Here is a 24,946-nt window from a genome sequence, read left to right as displayed (position 1 = left end):
AAACTAAATCACAGGAAGTGAAATAATCAGTGACCTGGAGAAGAGATTCTTTGGTTAGAAGGTAAGCAAATTAAGTTGGAGAAATTAAAAAGGTCAGCAGAAACAAGAAGTATGTGGTAGGCAGTAGGTCAGACAACTGATTGATTTCAGGACCTCTAGTATTCACAGTAAACTCCAAAGCAATAATGTAAGAAATTGTATACTATATTTATTGACTTCAGGAAAGCAGTTGCTTGATAAGTATTAGTAGTCATGACGTCCAGGGAAATTGTTCCTTCAAGAAATATTTTCATGTCTATCTATACATATCCAGATAATCTATATCATGTAAATATATTACTTTGATATATAAAACATTCATTAGAACACTAACATTACAGTGAGAATGCTCTGTACTGAGTGGCATAACGTAAAACAAAGCAAAACAAAAACAAGTTTAAATATGTACATAATATCAACAATTATAAATGTAATAATTTTTATAATGAGACTCAGGTTGTAACCTGATTACTTATTTTATTAGCTATTATGTCTCAATTTAAGATTCTCCAAATGAATGTTAACAAAGGTCATGTCTAAATAAGCTAAATATCATTTTTTTGTTTTTAATTTGTCAAAATGAAATTTAGTACAGAGATTTTAAAAGATAATTTTTGCCAAGTGCTCTAAAAATAATGTTGTTTTAAAACTTAATACACTCTAACACATTTCTAAGGCTGTAGGAGGCACAAAGGCAATAATGAACTACAGTCATATTTACACTCCCTTGGCTTCCTCTAGTGAGAATAAAAACCTCATTTAGCATTCCAGAAATGAATTGAGTTATCTGGTACTCTGACTTGCAAAGCAGGTTAAGTACCATCTATCTTTCTCTTCTGATGAAAGGTGAAATATTACTTAGCAGCTGGGGAAAAAAGGCAGTTACCAAGAAATATACATTGTATTCAAAGATCTCATTACTATTAATATAAAGAGGGAAAAAGCATTTGTACCATTAGGAAACAAGAGATGAAATATCAAGTTTCAACTCCTCAGTCCTCTCGTTTGTTTCTGTCACATTTTTGATGTTCCTGATTGTAATTATCCTTTTTATGGGGTAATGGTAAGCCTGATCTAGTTGTGTAAGTTATATGTAACGAGGTGAGAGAAGCAATAGCTAAAGTAGATGCCTAATACTAGACAATATCTGAGACTTGGGGGAATTGTATCAAAATCAATGGATTTTAATTTTCAAAAATTAAAAATAAGCCTTCATTCATGAAGCCAGGTAGTTTCTGTTTGTGAACATTTTAAATTATGAGTGATTTATAATAAAATAATTTGTTATTCTCAAATACAATAACTAGTATTAGGCTAACGAACCATTGCCAGTTAGTTCCGTTTAGTGAATAGAATAAAGTATGATTAACATAGAGGATAATGAGAGTGGCTGCGTTATCACTGGGCATGGAAGAACTAGAATCATTAACATTTATGGTGTTAGTATGTGTCAGGCATTATTCTAAGCTCTTTATCGTGGTGAGTTCATTTAATGCTCATGACAACCTTCTGCGATTGGTACTTTGACTATCTGGATGTTGCAGATGAGAACACAGAGAGCAGGGAGTAGGTGAGGCAACCAGAATGAGTCCAAGGAGTCTGGTTCCTGAGCCCAGACTCTTTTCCCTATTCACCCACTTGGATGAATGGATGGCTGTCTCCTGTGGTCCTGACTCCTCCACAGTAAACCACCTCAATTTTAAAGTTCCATTAGAGAAGATGACTTATTTGACTAAATTAGGAGGGAATTTGAGCAGTTCCAAGACCAGTGAAGGCTTTTCTCTTTTTTTTGTAGGAAGCTCCAGGGTTATCCTCGAGAGAAGACATCAATTACTGGTTTTAAAAAAGCACAGACCTCTGACCTCTGCTTTTACTAAAATTAACAACCACCTTCTGTCATGTGTTTGTCTAGCATACAAATTTTATTTTATTTACATCATCGCTTTTTTGATATAAGTATTATTCATTTTATAAGTGAAAAAATAAACTACATTGAAAGGAGAGGACTCAAATCCACTTCTTGGATTTCTTCCCACTGTCTATATGAATTCAGTTTAGTCTCTGATTAGACGTTCTCTCTGTAAACTTATTTACAATATGCATTTACTAGTGGGAATATTGGACACCATCCATGAAAATATCTTTCAGCATACTCTACAAATTCCAAAGAGTAAAATATTTGAATGAACTATGATATATAACCATTTTACTGAATATTAATAGCATTTAATGTCAGTCTGCAGATATTAACTATAATATTTACCAAGTCAGTCTGTTAGAAATGTCTTTCAATTGTCTGATTCTCTACAACCTCATTTAGAACATTTTCATCTCTGCTGGGGCTTATGCCATCCTCGAGGGGACCCCACATTTCATCAGTTTAGATAATACCACCAGCTATATAGCTCTCTTGCGAAGAGTCACAGTCCAGTCATGAAAAACTTCAGTAAAGAAAATTGTATTGGTGTATTATCTAATCTTATTTGACAATAAAAAAATGTAATAGAATACCTACTGATAATTTTTAGAATTGGTGTTCTTTACACAATTGCATGAAATATTCAGCTCTACTGTTCTGTAATGTCTATTTCTTAGGGTTGTGAGGTGTGATTAGAACATATACATGGAAGATATTCTGAAAACTCAAGAATACAAGCTCTGGAGTCAAACTGATCTGGATCTCTGTAATGGTATAGCCAGATCTAGTTATGTGATCTTGTGGCTATACAACTTAAGTCTCTAAACCACTCTGTATCTTAGTTACATATTAGGGTAATCAAACATTGCTCGTTAGTAGTCCTGTGGATAGTGTTCTCCACCACATAGCAGCAATGGAAAGACTGAATGAAGTAATGAATATTAAGTGCTCAGCATGTTTCCTGGCATAAAGCACATGTTAGCTGTCATTATTATCCCATAAGTGTAAATCATTTATGAATGTATAGTTGACTTTTCCCCATAAGGAGAAGTAACTTGAGAGTGCAGAAAGTAACTCTTTTGTGATTTTGGAGAAGTGTGTTTCTAGTCCTAAGTGGAGTTTCTGTTCAGTTATTTTCCTAAATTTAGTATCTCTCTCTCGATGAAACTACATTTCTACTGGGAATCATAAACAATCATCTTTCTTCATCTGTTACAAATATACATGCTGTGATTTGACCCAGCCATCCCATTACTGAGTACATACTCAACGGATTATAAATCATTCTATAAAGAGACATGCATATGTATGTTTACTGTGGCACTATTCACAATAGCAAAGACTTGGAACCAACCCAAATGCCCATCAATGGGAGACTAGATAAAGAAAATGTGGCAAATCTACTCCATGGAATACTATGCAGCCATAAAAAAGTTGAGTTCCTGTTCTTTGCAGGGACATGGATGATGCTGGAAACCATCATTCTCAGCAAACAAACACAGGAACAGAAAACCAAACACCACATTTTCTCACTCATAAGCGGGGGCTGAACAATGAGAACACATGGACACAGAGAGGGGACTATCACATACCAGGGCCTGTTGTGGGGTGACTGATTAGGGGACGGATAGCATTAGGAGAAAAACCTAATGAAGATGATGGGCTGATGGGTGCAGCCAACCATCATGGCACATGTATACCTATGTAACAAACCTGCACATTCTGCGTATGTATCCCCAGAACTTAGAGTATATATATATAAAGAAATATGCATGTTGTGATAAAGTGAGTGCACTTCACAGTACTTTAAAAAACACTGCCTGAAGAAATAGTGGCCCATGGGAACTGCCTATCACTCTAGATTATGTCTACTTTGGAGGTCTCTGGAACTTCAGAAGAAATGCTGCAAATATTCAGCAAGTTCACCAGCATAAGTAATATCTGGTATGTGCTCTACTGTCACCTTGTTACCTTTAGAAGGAGAACCTAATGACCTTTGTCACCCACGTTTCTTCTAAATTTCTAAAGTGTTGGTGTTCTTTAAACCAATGCGTGAAATATTCATCTCTACTGTTCTATAATGTCTATTTCTTAGGGTTCTGAGGTGTGATTAGAACACACACATGAAAGATACTCTAAACAACTCTAAATACAAGCTCTAGAGTCAAATTGATCTGTACCTCTTCAATGTAACTGCAATGATCTTTTTTTTTTTTAAAAAAAAGCTAAATAGCAGAAGTATAAACAGCCATCCATATTCATTCTTAGAATTCCATAACCTTGGTGACTTAGCAGTAATAGAGCAGTGTTGGTGTACAGTAGATATTTTAAAAATAAGTACAAATTTAACATTATATCCGAGAAGAGTGCAGAAATAATGACGGGAACACCTATGCAATGATTATGAAGGTGAGGAGCTAGAACATTGGCAACATTTTAAAACCTACACTTTTTTTATGGCTCACCATGATTACAACCCTACCCACCATTTAACTTCTTTTTTTTTTTCCACAAGAGAAATCTATGCAATACCAGTCTAACTTGGGTGATGATTATTCACTGACTTTTCTTGTAGTTTTAGCATCTATATTAGTTTTGCCTGTTTTTGAGCTTTAGGTAAATAGAACTGCACAGTATATGCTCCTTTATGTCTTATTCCTTTCATTCAATATTATGTTTATGTGATTCACCTATATCGTCAGATGTAGCTTTAGTTTATTAATTTCCATTGTTGTGCAGCATTCCTTTATCTGAATACATCATCCTGAATTTATCATTTAATTGTTGATGGACAGGTGTGTGGTATCAGCTTTTGATAGTACTAACAGTGCTGCTATGAACATCGTTGTGTGCACATGTGCAAGAGATTAGTGGTATATTTGCATAGAAGTTGAATAGATAAATTCTTGGGTATGCATATCCTTGGAACATAATGTCAAACTGTCTCTGGAGTGGTCATGAAAATATATAACCCTTCCAGCAGGTATGATTTCCCCTTGTTCCATTACAACTTGGTATTTTCAGATTATTAAAATGTTTCCTAATTTGGAGCATTTGTATTAAGGCTATCATAAAATGTATTTTTAAAAATTTGCATTTCTCTAATACTAATAAAGTTGAACACTTTTTTTCTATTGAAGTTTCCTTTTTGTGGAAAGCTTGGTCAGAATTTTTGCCAATTTTTCTACTTTACTGCATTTTTCCCACCTTTATTGTGATATAGTTAACAAAAATTTTATATATTCAAAGTATACAACATGAAGTTTTGATATATGTATTCACAATGAAATGTTATATATGCATGACCTTGAAGTTGTTATTTGTGTGTGGTGCAAATACTGTGTTAGTAAATGTCAAATATGCAATACATTATTATTAATTACAGTCACTATCCTGTGCATTAGGTCTCCAGAACTTATGCATCTTACAACTGCAATTCATATGCTTTAACCAACAACTCTCCATTTCCAGTACCCTGGATCCTTGGTAATCCCCCTTCTGGTTCGTTTTTGTTTTGGTTTGTTTGGATGACTGTAAATCTAGATAGATCATTTAGAGCTTTGTAGTTCAAATATCTCATCCTTCTCTTTTGAGTTTGTCTTGGCACTTGAAGAACAAAATTTCCTAATTCTAATATAGATTTAAAAAAAAAATAGTCTTCCTCAATGGTTGCCATTTTTGTTTTTTTTTTTTGTTTTTTTTTTCCTTCCTTTTCCTTCTCTCTCTTTCTCCTCCACTCCAAGGTCATTAAGATATTCTACAATATCATCTTTAAAAATGTTATGTTTACTTTTGTATTTAGAGCTTTAATTCACCTGAATGTATTTTTGACTATAATGCAAAATAGGGGTAAATTGCTTCTTTTTTTCACATTTTTTAATTTATCTATATAAATCTGGAATATCGCCACTGTCTTAAGCATCTGTAGCTATGCAGATCTTCATTTGGTGTTTCTATCCATTCTATTCCATTTGTTTGCAAGCCAATTTGTATCAGTATTTTATCTAAATTCCACATTCTTATAAGACTGTATCATAGTTGTCTTCATATTCTACAAGGCAAGTTTTCTACCGTCTTTCTTTTCTTCATGTGACTCTTGACAGTTTTTCAACTTTTGCACTTTCATGTGATTTTCAGAATTTGCTTATCAAGCTTCACAAAAACAAAAGCAAATATACCTGACAAATACTAAAACATTGTTGAGACTTGGGATTTTTTAGTTTACAAAATTGAATTTTTCAATTCATTAATGTGGTATATCTCACAGGTATTTAATTTCTGTAATACTACTGGAAAAAAGTTACTTAAATAGAATCCTGCTTATTTTAGCATATTTATTCCTGGGTTCTGGATTTTCAAAATTCTCTATTAAATATCTGCTTAAAATATTTTCATTTTGCAACCATTTGCTCTTAGCATGATATAAAACTACAACCATGTGAATCTTATTTCTAAAACATAATCTATGTATTTTCCTCTTTCAGTGTGTGCAATTGTATAATATATACTTTTTTCCATCTTTCAACGTTTATACTTCATTATGTACTAACAACATTCCATTATAAGGGTTTAATAAACAAAATACTGCTTCAACTAATTGGCATATTAAGAAAAGTAATAAAGAGAAAGTAGGAAAGATCTAAAATCAACACCCTAATACCACAATTAAAAGAACTAGAGAAGTAACAGCAAACAAATTCAAAAGCTAGCAGAAGACAAGAAATAACTAAGATCAGGGCAGAACTGAAGGAGAGACACAAAAAAAACCTTCAAAAAATCTGTGAATCCAGGAGTTGGTTTTTTGAAAAGATTAGCAAACTAAATAGACCACTAGCCAGACTGATAAATAAGAAAAGAGAGAAGAATCAAATAGACATAATACAAAAATGTTAAAGGGGATATCATGAATGACCTCACAGAAACACAAACTACCATCAGAGACTCTATAAACATCTCTATGCAAGTAAGCTAGAAAATCTAGAAGAAATGGATAAATTCCTGAACAAATACACCCTCCCAAGACTCAACCAGGAAGAAGTTGAATCCCTGAATAGACCAATAACAAGTTCTGAAATTGAGGCAATAATTAACAGCCTACCAACCAAAAAAAAGTCCAGGACCAGACAGATTCACAGCCGAATTCTACCAGAGGTACAAAGAGGAGTTGATACCATTCCTTCTGAAACTATTCCAAATAATAGAAAAAAAAGGGAGTCCTTCCTAACTCATTTTATGAGGTCAGTATCATCGTGATACCAAAACCTGGCAGAGACGTAACAAAAAAAGAAAATTTCAGGCCGATATCCCTGATGAAAATCGATGCGAAAATCCTCAGTAAAATACTGGCAAAAAAAATCCAGCAGCACATCAAAGCTTGTCCACCATGATCAAGTCAGCGTCATCCCTGGGATGCAGGGCTGGTTCAACATATGCAAATCAAAAAACGTAATCTATCACATAAATAGAACCAATGATAAAAACCACATGATTATCTCAATAGATGCAGAAAAGGCCTTTGACAAAATTCAACACCGCTTCATGCTAAAAACTCTCAATAAACTAGGCAATGATGGAACGTATCCCAAAATAATAAGAGCTATTTATGACAAACTCACAGACAATATCACACTGAATGGGCACAAACTGGAAGCATTCCCTTTGAAAACTGGCACAAGACAAGGATGCCCTCTCTCACCACTCCTACTCAACACAGTATTGGAAGTTCTGGCCAGGGCAGTCAGGCAAGAGAAAGAAATAAAGAGTATTCAAATAGAAAAACAAGAGTCCAATTGTCTCTGTTTACAGATGGCATGAGTATACATTTAGAAAACCCTATCTTCTCAGTCCCAAATCTCCTTATGAGAATAAGTAACTTCAGCAAAGTCTCAGGATACAAAATCAATGTTCAAAAATCACAAACATTCCTATACACAAATAACAGACAGAGAGCCAAATCATGAGTGAACTCCCATTCACAATTTCTGCAAAGAAATAAAATACCTAGGAATCCAAATTACAAGGGATGTGAAGGACCTCTTCAAGGAGAACTGCAAACCACTGCTCATCGAAATAAGAGAGGACAGAAACACACGGAAAAACATTTCATGGTCATGGATAGGAAGAATTAATATCATGAAAATGGCCATACTGCCCAAAGTAATTTATAGATTCATTGCTATCCCCATCAGGCTACCACTGACTTTCTTCCCAGAATTAGAAAAAACTACTTTAAATTTCATATGGAACCAAAAAAGAGCCCATATAGCATCATGCTATCTGACTTCAAACTATACTACAAGGCTATAGTAACCATAACATCATGGTACTGGTACCAAAACAGATATATAGGCCAATGCAACAGAACAGAGGCCTCAGAAATAACACACATCTACAACCATCTGATCTTGGACAAACCTGACAAAAACAAGCAATGGGGAAAGGATTCCCTATTTAATAAACAGTGTTGGGAAACCTGGATAACCATATGCAGAAAACTAAAACTGGACCCCTTCCTTACACCTTATACAAAAATTAACTCAAGCTGGATTAAAGATTTAAATGTTAGACCTAAAACCATAAAAACCTTAGAAGAAAACGTAGGCAATACCATTCAGGGCATAAGCATGGGCAAAGACTTCATGACTGAAACACCAAAAGTAATAACAAAAGCCAAAATTGACTAATGTGATCTAATTAAACGACAGAGCTTCTGCACAGCAAAATAAACTATCATCAGAGTGAACAGGCAACCTACAGAATGAGAGAAAATTTTTGCAATTTGCCCATCTAACAAAGGGCTAATATCCAGAATCTACAAAGAACTTAAACAAATTTACAAGAAAAACAACAAACCCATCAAAAAGTAGGCAAAGATATGAACAGACATTTCTAAAAAGATGACATTTATGCAGCCAACAAACATGAAAAAAAGCTCATCACTGGTCATTAGGGAAATGCAAATCAAACCCACACTGAGATACCATCTCATGCCAGTTAGAATGGCCATCATTAAAAAGTCAGGAAATAAGAGATACTAGAAAGGATGTGGAGAATTGGAAAGCTCTTACACTGCTGGTGGTAGTGTAAATTTGTTCAACCATTGTGGAAGACAGTGTGGCGATTCCTCAAGGATCTAGAACCAGAAATACCATTTGACCCAGCAATCCCATTACTGGGTATATACCCAAAGGATTATAAATCATGCTGCTATAAAGACACATGCACATGTATGTTTATTGTGGCACTGTTCACAATAGCAAAAACTTGGAACCAACCCAAATGCCCATCAATGATAGACTGGATAAAGAAAATGTGGCACCTATATACCATGGAATACTATGCAGCCATAAAAAAGGATGAGTTCATGTCCTTTGCAAGGACATAGATGACACTGGAAACCACCATTTTCAGCCAACAAACACAAGAACAGAAAACCAAACACTGCATGTTCTCATTAGTGGGAGTAAACAATGAGAACACATGGACACATGGTGGGGAGCATCACATACTAGGGTTTATTTGGGGCTGGGGTGCTAGAGGAGGGATAACAGGAGGAGAAATACCTAATGTAGCAAACCTGCACATTCTGCACATGTACCCCAGGATTTAAAGTGTAACATAAAACATGATAAAATTGCTATATTTAAAATATAATTACATTACTAAGTATTGCTTAGTTCAGTAGCAGAGAAACATTTTAATTTTAAGTAGATTTCAAATGTAACAGATTTGAAACTTACATCCACTAGAAATAATACTTTACTGCCTGGTAATCTATTCTATATATAAATAAAAGTTAGTTCCAAGATGGCCAAATAGGAACAGCTCCAGACTACAGCTCCCAGCATGAGCAACACAGAAGATGGGTGATTTCTGCATTTCCGACTGAGGTAGCAGGTTCCTATTACTGGGGCGTGTCGGACAGTGGTTGCAGCCCACCTAGTGAGAGCCGAAGCAAGGCGAGGCATTCCTTACCCAAGAAGTGCAAGGGGTAAGGGAATTCCCTTTCCTAGCCAAGGGAAACCTGTGACACACAGCACCTGGAAAATCGGGTCACTCCCACACTAATACTGTGCTTTGAGAAGGGTCTTAGCAAACGGCACACTAGGAGATTATATCCTGTGCTTGGCTTGGAGGGTCCCATGCCCACAGAGCCTCCCTCATTGCTAGCACAGCAGTCTGAGATCTAACTGCAAGGCAGCAGCAAGGCTAGGGGAAGGGTGCCCACCATTGCTGAGGCTTGAGTAGGTAAACAAAGCCCCTGGGAAGCTCGAACTGGGTGGAGCCCACCTCAGCTCAAGGAGGCCTGCCTGCCTCTGTAGATTCCACCTCTGGGGACAGGGCATAGCCAAACAAAAGGCAACAGAAACCTCTGCAGATTTAATGTCCCTGTCTGACAGCTTTGAAGAGTGTAGTGGTACTTCCAGCACGAAGTTTGAGATCTAAGAACGGACAGACTGCCTCCTCAAGTGGGTCCCTGACCCCCGAGTAGTCTAACTGGGAGGCACCCCCCAGTAGAAGCAGACTGACACCTCACATGGCTGTGTACCCCTGTGAGACAAAGCTTCCAGAGGAACGATCAGGCAGAAACATTTGCTGTTCAGCAATATTCACTCTTATGCAGTCACTGCTGCTTATACCCAGGCAAACAGGGTCGGGAGTGGACCTCCAGAAAACTCCAGCAAACCTGCAGCTGAGGGTCCTGACTGGTAGAAGGAAAACTAACAAACAGAAAGGACATCTACACCAAAACCCCATCTGTACATCACCACCGTCAAGCACCAAAGGTAGATAAAACCACAAGGATCGGGAAAAAACAGGAGAAAAGCTGAAAATTCTAAAAATCAGAGCACCTCTCCCCCTCCAAAGGAACACAGCTCCTCGCCAGCAATGGAACAAAGCTGGATGGACAATGACTTTGATAAGTTGAGAGAAGGCTTCAGACGATCAAACTTCTCTGAGCTAAAGGAGAAAGTTTGAACCCATTGCAAAGAAGCTAAAAACATTGAAAAAAGATTTGACGAATGGCTAACTAGAATAACCAATGTAGAGAAGTCCTTAAATGACCTGATAGAGCTGAAAACCATGGCATGAGAGCTACGTGACAAACTCACAAGCTTTAGTAACCAATTAAATCAACTGGAAGAAAGGGTATTGGGGGTTGAGGATCAAATGAATGAAATGAAGCGAGAAGAGAAGTTTAGAGAAAAAAGAGTAAAAAGAAATGAACAAAAGCCCAAGACATATGGGACTATGTGAAAAGACCAAATCTACGTCTGATTGGTGCACCTGAAAGTGACGGGGATAATGGAACCAAGTTGGAAAACACTCTGCAGGATATCATCCAGGAGAACTTCCCCAACCTAGCATGGCAGTCCAACATTCAAATTCAGGAAATACAGAGAACGCTACAAAGATACTCTTCGAGAAGAGCAACTCCAAGACACATAATTGTCAGATTCACCAAACTTGAAATGAAGGAAAAAATATTAAGGGGAGCCAGAGAGAAAGGTTGGGTTATCCACAAAGGGAAGCCCATCAGACTCACAGCAGATCTCTCGTCAGAAACTCTACAAGCCAGAAGAGAGGGGGAGCCAATATTCAACATTCTTAAAGAAAAGAATTTTCAACCCAGAATATCATATCTAGCCAAACTAAGCTTCATAAATGAAGGAGAAATAAAATCCTTTACAGATAAGCAAATGCTGAGAGATTTTGCCACCACCAGGCCTGCCCTACAAGAGCTCCAGAAGGAAGCACTAATCATGGAAAGGAACAACTGGTACCAGCCACTGCAAAAACATGCCAAAATGTAAAGACCATCAATGCTAGGAAGAAACTGCATCAACGAGCAAAATAACCAGCTAACATCATAATGACAGGATCAAATTCACACATAACAATATTAACCTTAAATGTACATGGACTAAATGCTCCAATTAAAAGACACAGACTGGCAAATTGCATAAAGAGTCAAGACTCCTCAGTTTGCTGTATTCAGGAGACCCATCTCACATGCAGAGACGCACATAGGCTCAAAATAAAGGGATGGAGGAAGATCTACCAAGAAAATGGAAAACAAAAAAAGGGGTTGCATCCTAGTCTCTAATTAAACAGAATTTAAACCAACAAAGATCAAAAGAGACAAAGAAGGCCATTACATAATGGTAAAGGGATCAATTCAACAAGAAGAGCTAACTATCCTAAATATATATACACCCAATACAGGAGCACCCAGATTCATAAAGCAAGTCCTTAGAGACTTACAAAGAGACTTAGACTCCCACACAATAATAATGGGAGACTTTAACACCCCACTGTGAACATTAGACAGATCAACAACACAGAAAGTTAACAAGGATATCCAGGAATTGAACTCAGCTCTGCATCAAGTAGACGTAATAGACATATACAGAACTCTCAACCCCAAATCAACAGAATATACGTTCTTCTCAGCACCACATCACACTTATTCCAAAACTGACCACATAGTGGGAAGTAAAGAACTCCTCAGCAAATGTAAAAAAAATAGAAATTATAACAAACTGTCTCTCAGACCACAGTGCAATCAAACTAGAACTCTGGATTAAGAAATTCAATCAAAACTACTCAACTACATGGAAACTGAACAACCTGCTCCTGAATGACTACTAGGTACATAAAGAAATGAAGACACAAATAAAGATGTTCTTTGAAACCAATGAGAACAAAGATACAACATACCAGAATCTCTGGGACACATTTAAAGCAATGTGTAGAGGGAAATTTATAGCACTAAATGCCCACAAGAGAAAGCAGGAAAGATTAAAAATTTGACACCCTAACATCACAATTAAAAGAACTAGAGAAGTAAGAGCAAACACATTCAAAAGTGAGCAGAAGGCAAGAAATAGCTAAGATCAGAGCAGAACTGAAGGAGACACAGACACAAAAAAACCCTTCAAAAAATCAATGGATCCGGGATCTGGTTTTTTGAAAGATCAACAAAATTGATAGACCACTAGCAAGACTAATACAGAAGAAAAGAGAGAAGAATCAAATAGATGCAATAAAAAATGATAAAGGGGATATCACCACCGATCCCACAGAAATACAAACTACCATCAGAGAATACTATAAACACCTCTATGCAAATCAACTAGAAAATCTAGAAGAAATGGATAAATTCCTGGACACTTACACTCTCCCAAGACTAAACCAGGAAGAAGTTGAATCCCTGAATAGAGCAATAACAGGTTCTGAAATTGAGGCAATAATTAATAGCCTACCAACGAAAAAAAGTCCAGGACCAGATGGATTCACAGCTGAATTCTACCAGAGGTACAAGGAAGAGCTGGTACCATTCCTTCTGAAACTATTCCAATCAATAGAAAAAGAGGGAATCCTCCCTAACTCATTTTATGAGGCCAACATCATCCTGATTCCAAAGCCTGGCAGAGACACAACAAAAAAAGAGAATTTTAGACCAATATCCCTGATGAACATCGATGCAAAAATCCTCAATAAAATACTGGCAACTCGAATCCAGCAGCACATCAAAAAGTTTATCCACCATGATCAAGTGGGCTTCATCTCTGGGATGCTAGGCTGGTTCAACATATGCAAATCAATAAATGTAATCCACCATAAAAACAGAACCAAAGACAAAAACCACATGATTATCTCAAAAATGCAGAAAAGGCATTTGACAAAATTCAACAGCCCTTCATGTTAAACCCTCAATAAATTCGGTGTTGATGGAACATATCTCAAAATAATAAGAGCTATTTATTATAAACCCACAGCCAATATCATACTGAACGGGCAACAACTGGAAGCATTCCCTTTGAAAACGAGCACAAGACAGGGATGCCCTCTCTCACCACTCCTATTCAACATAGTGTTGGAAGTTCTGGCCAGGGCAATCAGGGAGGAGAAAGAAATAAAGGGTATTCAATTAGGAAAAGAGGAAGTCAGATTGTCCCTGTTTGCAGATGACATGATTGTATATTTAGAAAACTCCATCGCCTCAGCCCAAAATCTCCTCAAGCTAAGCAACTTCAGCAAAGTCTCAGGATACATCAATGTGCAAAAGTCACTAGCATTCTTATACACCAATGACAGACAAACAGAGAGCCAAACCATGAGCGACTGCCATTCACAATTGCTTCAAAGAGAATAAAATACCTAGGAATCCAACTGACAAGGGATGTGAAGGACCTCTTTAAGGAGAACTACAAACCACTGCTCATGAAATAAAAGAGGACACAAACAAATGGAAGAACATTCCATGCTCATGGATGGGAAGAATCAATATTGTGAAAATGGCCATACTGCCCAAGGTAATTTATAGATTCAAAGCCATCCCCATTAAGCTACCAATGACTTTCTTCACAGAATTGGAAAAAAAACTACTTTAAAGTTCATATGGAACCGAAAAAGAGCCCACATTGCCAAGACAATCCTAAGCCAAAAGAACAAAGCTGGAGGCATCATGCTACCTGACTTCAAACTATACTACAAGGCTACAGTAACCAAAACAGCATGGTACTGGTACCAAAACAGAGATATAGACCAATGGAACAGAACAGAGCCCTCAGAAATAATACCACACATCTACAACCATCTGATCTTTGACAAACCTGACAAAAAAAAAGCTTCCCTTCTTTACACCTTACACAAAATTTAATTCAAGATGGATTAGAGACTTAAATGTTAGACCTAAAACCATAAAAACCCTAGAAGAAAACCAAGGTAATACCATTCAGGACATAGGCATGGGCAGGGACTTCATGTCTAAAACACTAAAAGCAATGGCAGTAAGAGCCAAAATTGACAAATAGGATCTAATTAAACTAAAGAGCTTCTGTACAGGAAAAGAAACTACCATCAGAGTGAACAGGCAACCTACAGAATGGGAGAAAATTTTTGCAATCTACTCATCTGACAAGGGGCTAATATCCAGAACCTACAAAAACTCAAACAAATTTACAAGAAAAAAGCAATCCCATCAAAAAGTGTGCGAAGGATATGAACAGACACTTCTCAAAAGAAGACTTTTATGCAGCCAACAGACACATGAAAAAATGCTCATCATCACTTGCCATCAGAGAAATGCAAATCAAAACCACAATGAGATACCATCTGATACCAGTTAGAATGGCAATCATTAAAAAGTCAGGAAACAACAGGTGCTGGAGAGGATGTGGAGAAATAGGAACACTTTTACACTGTTGGTGGGACTGTAAACTAGTTCAACCATTGTGGAAGAAGGTGTGGCGATTCCTCAAGAATCTAGAACTAGAAATACCATTTGACCCAGTCATCTCATTACTGGGTATATACCCAAAGGATTATAAATCATGCTGCTATAAAGACACATGCACACGTATGTTTATTGTGGCACTATTCACAATAGCAAAAACTTGGAACCAACCCAAATGTCTATCAATGACAGACTGGATTAAGAAAATGTGGCACATATACACCATGGAATGCTATGCAGCTATAAAAAAGGATGAGTTCATGTCCTTTGTAGGGACATGGATGCAGCTGGAAACCATTATTCTCAGCAAACTATCATAAGAACAGAAAACCAAACACTGCATGTTCTCACTCATAGGTGGGAACTGAACAATAAGAACACTTGGACACAGGAAAGGGAACATCACACACCAGGGACTGTCGTGGGGTGGGGGCAGGGGGGAGGGATAGCATTAGGAGATACTTAATGTAAATGACGAGTTAATGGGTGCAGCACACCAACATGGCACATGGATACATACGTAACAAACCTGCACGTTGTGCACATGTACCCTAGAACTTAAAGTATAATAAAAAAAAATAATAATAATAAAGTGTGTTTCACGTTGACCAAGTTAAAAAAAAGTTAGCATAAAATAATATAATTTGTATACTGTCATCAAATTATTTGTTAGCTTCTTTAAAATATTTAGGCATTCTGATGTAAGAAATTATAGTCAGCATTAATACCAGATATAATGTTTTGGCATAGATTTTTTTTCTCACCAAAGACTTCTAATACTCACCAAAACTGTGTGCCCGTTTTTTCAGGAGTTAAACTGATCTATTTATTTTTCAAGGAAGAAAGGCTAGTATTCATGCCATTTGGTTAATAATCAGTAAATTCACTTTGCTTTTATAATTGTCTATGGAGTTTGGAAATCTTTTTCTTTTTAACAAGAATATGAAGTAGATCAAAACAAATTTGATTTATTATTTTCTGTACATTTTGACCAATTTTTGGGCAAGATCCTAATAAGTATTTCTTTATATATGATGAAAGGGAATTTTCAACATTTAAAATAGATATATTATTTTCAGAGACATCACATAACCTTCTGATTAAGAACAAATAATTTTAAAAGTACTTGTAATCCAAGAATATAACATTACTGAAATCGTAAAAAAAATTTCAACATTCTGCAATTCTCAGGAAATGAGTGATTTTTAACTGATTGTGCAGGTTTACTAATAATGTTAATGATGCAATCCTGTGACAACAAAAAGTAGCAACATTATAATAAGTATCATGTAAATGATTTTGCTGATTAGAGTTTGATTATTTGATACTAGCTGGATTCTAATTTTAGAATGTTTGCTCAGTTGCTCTAGCCCCTTATTGTTTCTCATAAATCAAATGGAATGGGAAATTGCATTTTTATTACTTCTTTCTGTTCTCATTTTTATGAGAATACTTTGTGGTTAAGCCATTAAAAATTAATACTTTCTGAGTAAAAACAACCCATGATGTCTTCATGATGGTGATCTCATGCTTTGGGAAGGGCATGCCCTGGGGAGGCAGATCCTGGCTCTCCCCCTTAAGCTCTGTCTGATTGTTGGCACATTATTTAACTTTCTGAACCTCAGTTTCCACATCTGTAAAACAGGAATGCTATAACCTACTTTGAAGGGTTTTGTATTATAGATGATGTTACTTATACAAAGTAGTCATGTTTAAAGAATCATTAATAATGAGTTCACATTAATTAAAAATAGTGAAAAATACAGGTTATACTTCTGAATCTTATAAGTATTGGAAAAATTCAGATACATTTAGGAGGCACTGAAAATGCAGTTTTCGTTTGGGGAAAATCTCAAGGAATAATAAGTCAATTATTTTCAATCAGTGAATATATATTGCTCAACAACTACGGACCTTCATCGCAGCTTCATCAGCCTAAATGGGCCACCTTTCTTCAGGCACATATTGACATTCAGTTCACTTCTTCTGTGTCCATGCATAAAAGCATTTTATTCAGTGGGTGTTTTTTGTTTGCTTTGCTTTGTTTTGGCAAATGAATTTCTAAATGAATTAGAAAATGCTTGGAAGAGGGAGTCAGGGGACCAGAGTTCCAGGTCTGGTTCTGCCAGTAATTAACCTTCCAAACTTAAGCAGATCTCTAAACGTGTCTTTGTCTCTGTTTGTAATAAGCTACCTTGTTAACGCTACATAATATAAGGAGACTTGCTGGATGATCATAGCCTAAAAGAACAGCACCAGTTGAAAGAAGCCACTGGGGTTAAGGACCAAAAGGAGACAAATGAGTTGCTGTAGAAGTCACAATAATTCAGGCAGGCAGGCAGCCAAGTCACAGGGTGGTAGAAGTCTGGTTGATGATTTCACTTAGAGGCTCAAGGCTAAAGATTGCTTGTTTCCTCCAGGAATGAAATTGTGACTAAAGGAGATGTGGTTAAGGTCATATTGTCAAGGGTTAAGAGTTTCAGAAAAACTAGCAGATAGGATCAGGAGAGAATTCTGTCTGAAAGGTATTATTAAACAGAACTGAGGTCCAGGACCGGCTAACCCACCTGTCAAGAGCTTTTCATGTAAGAATAAAGACATGTTATACACAGGAAGCTAAGAGACACCTAAACCTATTACGGGATAGCTGAAGATATTTCAAAATACTTTAAGTATTTAAAAAAAAAAGTACAAGTAGCAGTCAATCTTTTCTGGAAAAAAAATACTCATGTAGCTTGGAGCTGAGGAAAAGCGTATCTATGTAAATTGCACAAGATAATTTAATAAAATCTGGGAAATAGGTAGAGCAGGAATAGACATAAGGACCTGGTATGAGAGTAAAATTGAAGCAACTTAAGTTGGTAATATCTGTTCAAATTAAGGTAGGGAAACCTATAAGTCGATGTACCAGGTAGCTTGCTCCATTAGGAGTATACCTAAGTTCAGAAGCATTCTAAAATGAATGCTTATTACATGGCTTGCACTTTGAGCCCAAAAATCTTCACTGCCATAATCAACTAGAGTTTCTATAATCTCCTGCTCTCGTTTTGGTAACTGTCTGTGTCCCTTACCCTTCACGCATACACTAGAACATAGACTCAATGAGGATGAAGATTTTTGTCAGTTGCTCACTGCTGTTTCCCAGTGCCTAAGACAATGCCTGGAACATGGTGTGTAATAAATATATATTGTATATTGTATACCATATATACATATACATACCATGAGCTCCACGTACATTGTGAATGAGTATAATGTGCATTTACTCATACAGGTTTAATTACATACAACAATTACAACAACTAAATTAATTATAAAATGGATGTCTTAGTCAGCTTGGGCTCATACAACAAAATACCATAGACAGAGATACTTAAACAATTGACGTTATTTCTCATGGTTCTAAAGGGTGGGAGATCTAAGACCGAGGTGACAGAAAATTTGACTCTTGGTGACAACCTTTCTCCTGGCTTGCAGACGGTTACTTTTTTAGTGTGTCCTCATGCAGAGAGCTCTGGTCTCTCTTCCTCTTCTTATGAGTGTACTACTACCTTCATGGGGTCCCCATTCTCATGACCTCGTTAAAACCTAATTGTCTCCCAAAGACCCTGCTTCCAAACACCTTCACATTAGGGGATAAGTGTTCAATGTATGAATTTCTCAGAGACACAAAGATTAAATCCATAACAATGCAATTTTGTTATTAATGTCTAGTTTTTCCTCAGGAAGAACAGGCAAAAAGCCTTAGCCAAGTTCAGCTAGAAAACTAAGTTGCGTTTTTGTTAATTTTTCTTCTGCTTGTATTGATGACATTTTGGTGATTTTCTGAGTATTCCATGTGTATGAGGACTGACCATAAAAACTTGTAATCAAAATTAGAAATGTTTTGAGAGGGGAAAAAAGGCACACACAAAAAACTAAAATTATACAGTTTTGAAATATTTATAGATTAACTGACAAACTGGTTTTATAATATTGGTGGACCTATAAAATCATTCTGTTTAAAGGCCGTTTTCAAAAATAAAATTATTTCAAAAATTGAACATAGGCCATACACATTAAAGAAAAAAATTGTAAAAATTTTAATATTGATCTTATGCAAATTTTAAAATAACACAAGCAGAATAATACTTCTGGATACAAAGCCGTATATTTTACTCAGTTTCTTACCTATATGTGTTTAATACCTCTTCACTTGTATTTTTCTGAAAAATGCATTTTTAAAATTCTTGATATCTTACATGGACCTTTTTTGTAGATAATATATTTAATTGAGAAAATCTTCTCTCTATAGGTGATAAATTACCTGATATGCAGAAGTGTATTCTGCTAAATGGAAGACATCCTCAATTCTGTTCAAGGGGCAGTTACTATTGAAATGCATAAATGTTTGAGAGTAAATATTTTCATAATACTGTTTTCTCTCCACAGCAAGTACTTTTCTTCTGTTTATGTTAGTAGAATATCACAGTTTGGATTAAAGTTTAATTTAAATGTGCACTACGTAAATTTTGAGAAGAGCTCTACCCCATGAGATTCTTTGTTTTTTCTTTTCTTTTCTTTTTTTTTTTTGAGACAGAGTCTCACTCTGTCACTCAGGCTGGAGTACAGTGGTGCGATCTCAGCTCACAGCCAGCCCCACCTCCTAGGTTCACGCCATTCTCCTGCCTCAGGCTCCTGAGTAGCTGGGACTACGGGCACCCGCCACCATGCCCGGCTAATTTTTTTGTATTTTTAATAGAGACAGGGTTTCACTGTGTGTTAGCCAGGATGGTCTCGATCTCCTGACCTTGTGATCCACCCACTTCGGCCTCCCAAAGTGCTGGAATTACAGGCATGAGCCACCGCGCCTGGCCCCCATGAGATTCTTAGTATCATTTGTACCATGACATTGTGCTACACCCAAATGTATATTTTATCATTTCAAAATAATTCAATAAATATAATTTTAAAAGCAAACACTTTTCTTTTAATTTTTTTACATTTTAAACTGAATTTATCATAGCATTTATTATGGTGTTCAGATTTCGTCTTCAACAGAATGGATCACAAAAAGCTATACTTCGATTCCATGATTTTGAAGAAAGATATTGATTCAATTTGAATAAACTTAATTGATATTTAATTTTACTGCATTGTTTTAAAACCAGTGTCATTTAACTATTTTCAAGGTCTGATGCTGTTAATGAAGCAACACATTAACAGCAATTGCTTCACTTTTTGTATTTTCATAAGAAAACTTGCAATAGAAAATGAATGAAATTAGTTTAGAAGAACAGACATTTATCTAAATGAAAAGTGATGCTTCACAGAGTAATATGCAAATGCACAGTCAGCAGCTTGCCATGTTAAATTGTGATCTTTAGACACAATCTTCCTAAAATCTATTAACTTTTGAAAAAATGCTGATGTTTCATCAACACATTCTGCCTCCTGGTTTTCGGGTGCTCAGCAGCCCTCTTGGTAAATATCTACAAATATTTTGTTCAATTAATATGTTCATCAAGTTCCTTAACAATTATAAATTTAGTACTTAATTTTTTCTTTAAACACTCACTTTAGTTTTTTTTTGGTTAGCTCATGCTGCCAAAATATTTATTACTAAATAAGAACCTCACTACCAAACAATCAAATAAATAAATATTTACACTGCAAAATAAGTGACAAGGACGCTAGAGCAAGAGCATAGAGTACTCCCTATATGTTACAAGAGTGCCCAGTTTCCATTAGCCACATGTGTCAGATACATCTGACCCGCAATTTTTCAAACCTTCCAGTGGTCCTGTTATTTGCTAGCCCAGGAGCTTCATGCATCTCACAGAAGACACATTAGTCCAGTATACAAAAGAGGCCAACAGGGCAGTAGTGGCAAAAACGACTCACACAAATACTTGAGATCAAAGGGAGTTAGCGAATCTCAGTTACACCGGTTTGGGAGGTGACAAAGTGTATTTTGAAAGGTGACTGCCCTGCATACTGTCCTTGAAAGGGATATATTGTTAAAGCTTGGAAAGGCAGGGAAAACAGAAAGAGGCTATGGCTATGTCTTTCACATTTACACATAAGTTAAAATATACAAACTTTTCACAGCACAGCCATGGTACTTAGAGCAACTCTCGTTTTGAAGTTGTATTATCATCTCCATGTATAGATAATAATTTGGGGGCTCAGATATTAAGTGACAATATGTACAAGACCAAACAACTAGTGACAAGCTTGGATTATAAACTAGGTAGGTATCTCAAAGCTACAGAGATAGAGTGCTCAGAGTTTTATGAACACAAAGGCATGAGTTACAGTTTTTAAAAATTATGAGTATATGGACGAGGTCATATTAAAAAGAGAAATGTTAGAGCCTATGAACAAGTATAAAAGTTACTAATATTGGCTAAACTTTCCAGATGAGAAGAGAATGAATGAGATGAAGGGTTTTTAAAAATGTAATTTAGAAATGTTTTATTTACAGAGAATTTAAAATGTTATTAAAAGCTTTAGGGTTCCAAACATATACCTTCATTTTTCCAGGTATGAAACAATTTAGAAAGACTCACTAGAGAGAAAATGAAGACCTAAATGTCATCAGTCAGTTTTATTTATAGCAAACTTGGGTGTAATCCTGGCAAGGCTTCCTGTCTCCCACCATAAGGTAAAATTAGCACCGAGTCCCTGGAGAATGGCAGAACCTCAAAAGTTCAGGGCAGGTTTTTGCACCACAAATCCTATTACTCAGTCATTTTCTTCTCTGTGGTTCTGGTGAATGATACGAAGACAAAGAATAGAAGCAAAAGGACAATAAAGGATACACACCCACACACACAGTTTTTTGTTTTTTTTTGACAAAAAACATAAGGCTCCCCTAGCAGAGTTGAATTGGAAAAAATGGTGGAAATGTGTGTATCAATTACGGCTCCTGAGCAGTACTGACCCAGCTGCAAGCATGAACTGTAGGTTCAAATGATTCAGGTTTAACTGAGAGGGGCAAGACATACTCTTTCCGTCTAAGGATGCAGAACTGAGGCAAGATACCATGAGACAGGAGAAGTCCAGAAGAACAGCGACCTTTAACACAATAACTCAGTTCAGATCTAGCTCTCACTGATCTTACAAGTCAGATAAGCCACTCCTCTTCTGAAGAGGGGAGAGAAAAAGACCAGACGGAAGAGCTTATTCCTTTCCCTTATAAATGCGTGAAATTCAATGGAGACAAAATAATGTAAGTCAGCTGCACAGAGATGGGACCCTGACTGGAGTCTCAGGGGACTTCAGCAGCTCAACCTTATTCCAGAGTAAATTTGAGGTGGGTTGGCAGAAGGTAACGGAAAGATGAAGCCAGGTTACAGAGACCTCGTTTGCCACACTAAAGAGTATGGACTTTATCCTGAAGAGAAAGAGGTATGAGGAGACTTTAAAAGATATGATCGCATTTACATGTGAAAGAGAAGATTACGCTAGCAAAGAGATCATTTAGGTTACTGAAATCGCCTAGGCAAAATATGAGGAGGGCTTAATTATCGGCAATGATGAAAATGGAGACTGTATCTTATACTTTATTTTGCATTGCTTAGTGAAATATATTACACAGAGCTGACACAATAAATTTTTATTATGTATACTTAAACATGTTCATGCATTGTGCACAACATTTAAAATTCGCCTTGCCTAATCATTTATATCTCTTTAAATTAGCTGAAATGTAAAAATTATTAGGAAAAAATGAATTTATCTTGTGTATAAAATGCCTAAACAGAAGATTCTAACTATATCATGTTTTCAACAGTGAATATGATCTACTTGCTGAGAATAGTAGTTAAACGTTCTGTGGAATTCTTATTTTGAAATGAATAATTTGTTACAAACTGACATAATACTTACTTCATTTGTCGCTAAAAAGCTGAGATCCAAGAGAAAACAAAACTTGAAATAATGAGAGAATGTCTCTTAAGAAAAGCTAAGAGGCTGTTTCTATAATTATAGTCTTAGCCCTCCTTATAATAAAAATCATAGATCTAATGTTATAAAAACACGAAGGGTATTTATATTTTGTGTGTGTGTACTCCTGATAACAAAATATAAAAGTAATGGCTATTCATAATATATATGTAAATTGTAAAATTGTACAAGGAAGAAAATAAAGATCTTATATGATTCCAACATTCAGATATAATCCCTGCCTATATTTTGGGCTATTTTCTTCTAATATTTAATGAACAGTATTTAGATGAGAAAAATTGTAATAGTCACCCTTAATCAAACCCTGAATTCAAAACCCTAAGTATTATTGATTGTTATTTCCTTCACATAAAACATGAAATTCCCTTTGCAGGCTAAAAAAAGCCCATGCTTATACTTATACGGTGGTGTTTACTACATTTACAGAGAAGCTAAAGGGAATGTCTCGCTTTTTCCTTAAGAATTAAGTCTTGTAGCACTCATCCTGAAATATCTCACGCATTAAGATAAAACTTCTCTATTCCATGGTATCTGATTCTAATACTGGTGAATAATTTAATTAGCAAATAATGACTCTTAGCATAGCTGTTCTCTATTAATGGAGTGATTTGGGGACGATCACAGAACTCTTTTACAGACCAAAAGCCCTGAAGTCCTCTCATGGTTTGTGAGCAGGCTACATTTAGTCCTCTGTCCCTTGAGTGAGTCTACTGAGATAGCCTAATGCTGTTTGCTTACAACTGCAGGATCTTTGAGACCTAAATCCCAAGAGTCCCTGGAATTTCAGGCCATGTAGCCAAAAGCAAGTCAGTAAGTCTTCCTGTATCTGTTTCATCAGTAAGATAGTAATGGCTCAGAGAATTGACAGAAAAACAACGATGGCAAAGCACTTTGCACATACAAGTTCTTAATTGACTGGTCATTAAGGAAACCTATTAGGTAGTGATGATTCCCCAGAGGCTCCTATCAAGTCCCAGTTTCTATTTAAATACAAACTGTGTGTTCACACATGTTGCAAATGTGTAACACAAACACCTAAATACATAAGAGTCACTCACCAGAAATTTAAACCCATCATTTGCAGAGCCAAGAGATTAGTTATCAATGAGCAAATGGGCTAGAGGTCGGAAAATACCAAACCAGTGCACACCAAAAACATGACTTCAGTAAAGACATATATAATTGGTGGCTGGTGGAAGAAACTAGCTGCATGCTATCCAGAATGGCAACGACAGTGGCTAATACTCATTTGGTGTGAAATGTTGTTTTATTTGCTAAGTGATTTAGAGGCGTAATTTTGTCTACTCTTCACAAGAACTCTACAAAGTAGGTATGATTATCTTCAGTTTTACATATATCAAAAGTGAGACATCAAGAAGTTAAATAACTTTCTCATGATCACACAGGTAGTTAGTAGAGTTGAAAGACCTATTGAATCTAGTTTAAAAAGATAGAATTTAAAGATGTGACCCCAATGGAAGGGTCTCTAATTTATTATGTGAAGTTGGTACCATACACTTGACACCTAAACTTGAGAAAGATAGCATGAAAGAGAAAGGTATGCACCGATCTCAGGGAGACCAGATGATAGAGAAATGAAAGAAAAAGAGGAAGGAAGGAAACTAGCACATTGAATTCTGAAGAATAATCAAAATTTTTTTAACATCATAACCAAGTACAGGGCTTTCTTATGAAATACAAGAATAATGTTCTCTTAAAATTCCTCACTCCAGACTCTGTCTCAAAAAAAAAAAAAAAAAAAAAAAAAAAAAAAAAAAAAAAAAACACACAAAAAA

At 36.1% G+C, this 24,946-nt stretch overlaps 1 protein-coding gene across 2 annotated transcripts in view; it reads right to left on the bottom strand.

The window, feature by feature from the left end:
* CNTN5 (contactin 5) overlaps window positions 1–24,946 on the bottom strand; it is a 1,331,129-nt gene that overhangs the window by 192,551 nt on the left and 1,113,632 nt on the right. The window lies entirely within an intron of this gene.

The sequence above is a fragment of the Theropithecus gelada genome, chromosome 14, assembly GCF_003255815.1.
Source record: "Theropithecus gelada isolate Dixy chromosome 14, Tgel_1.0, whole genome shotgun sequence".
Taxonomy (NCBI): Eukaryota; Metazoa; Chordata; class Mammalia; order Primates; family Cercopithecidae; genus Theropithecus; species Theropithecus gelada.
The sequence above is the reverse complement of the archived record's forward strand: the minus strand, read 5'-3'. Positions and strand labels throughout refer to the sequence as shown.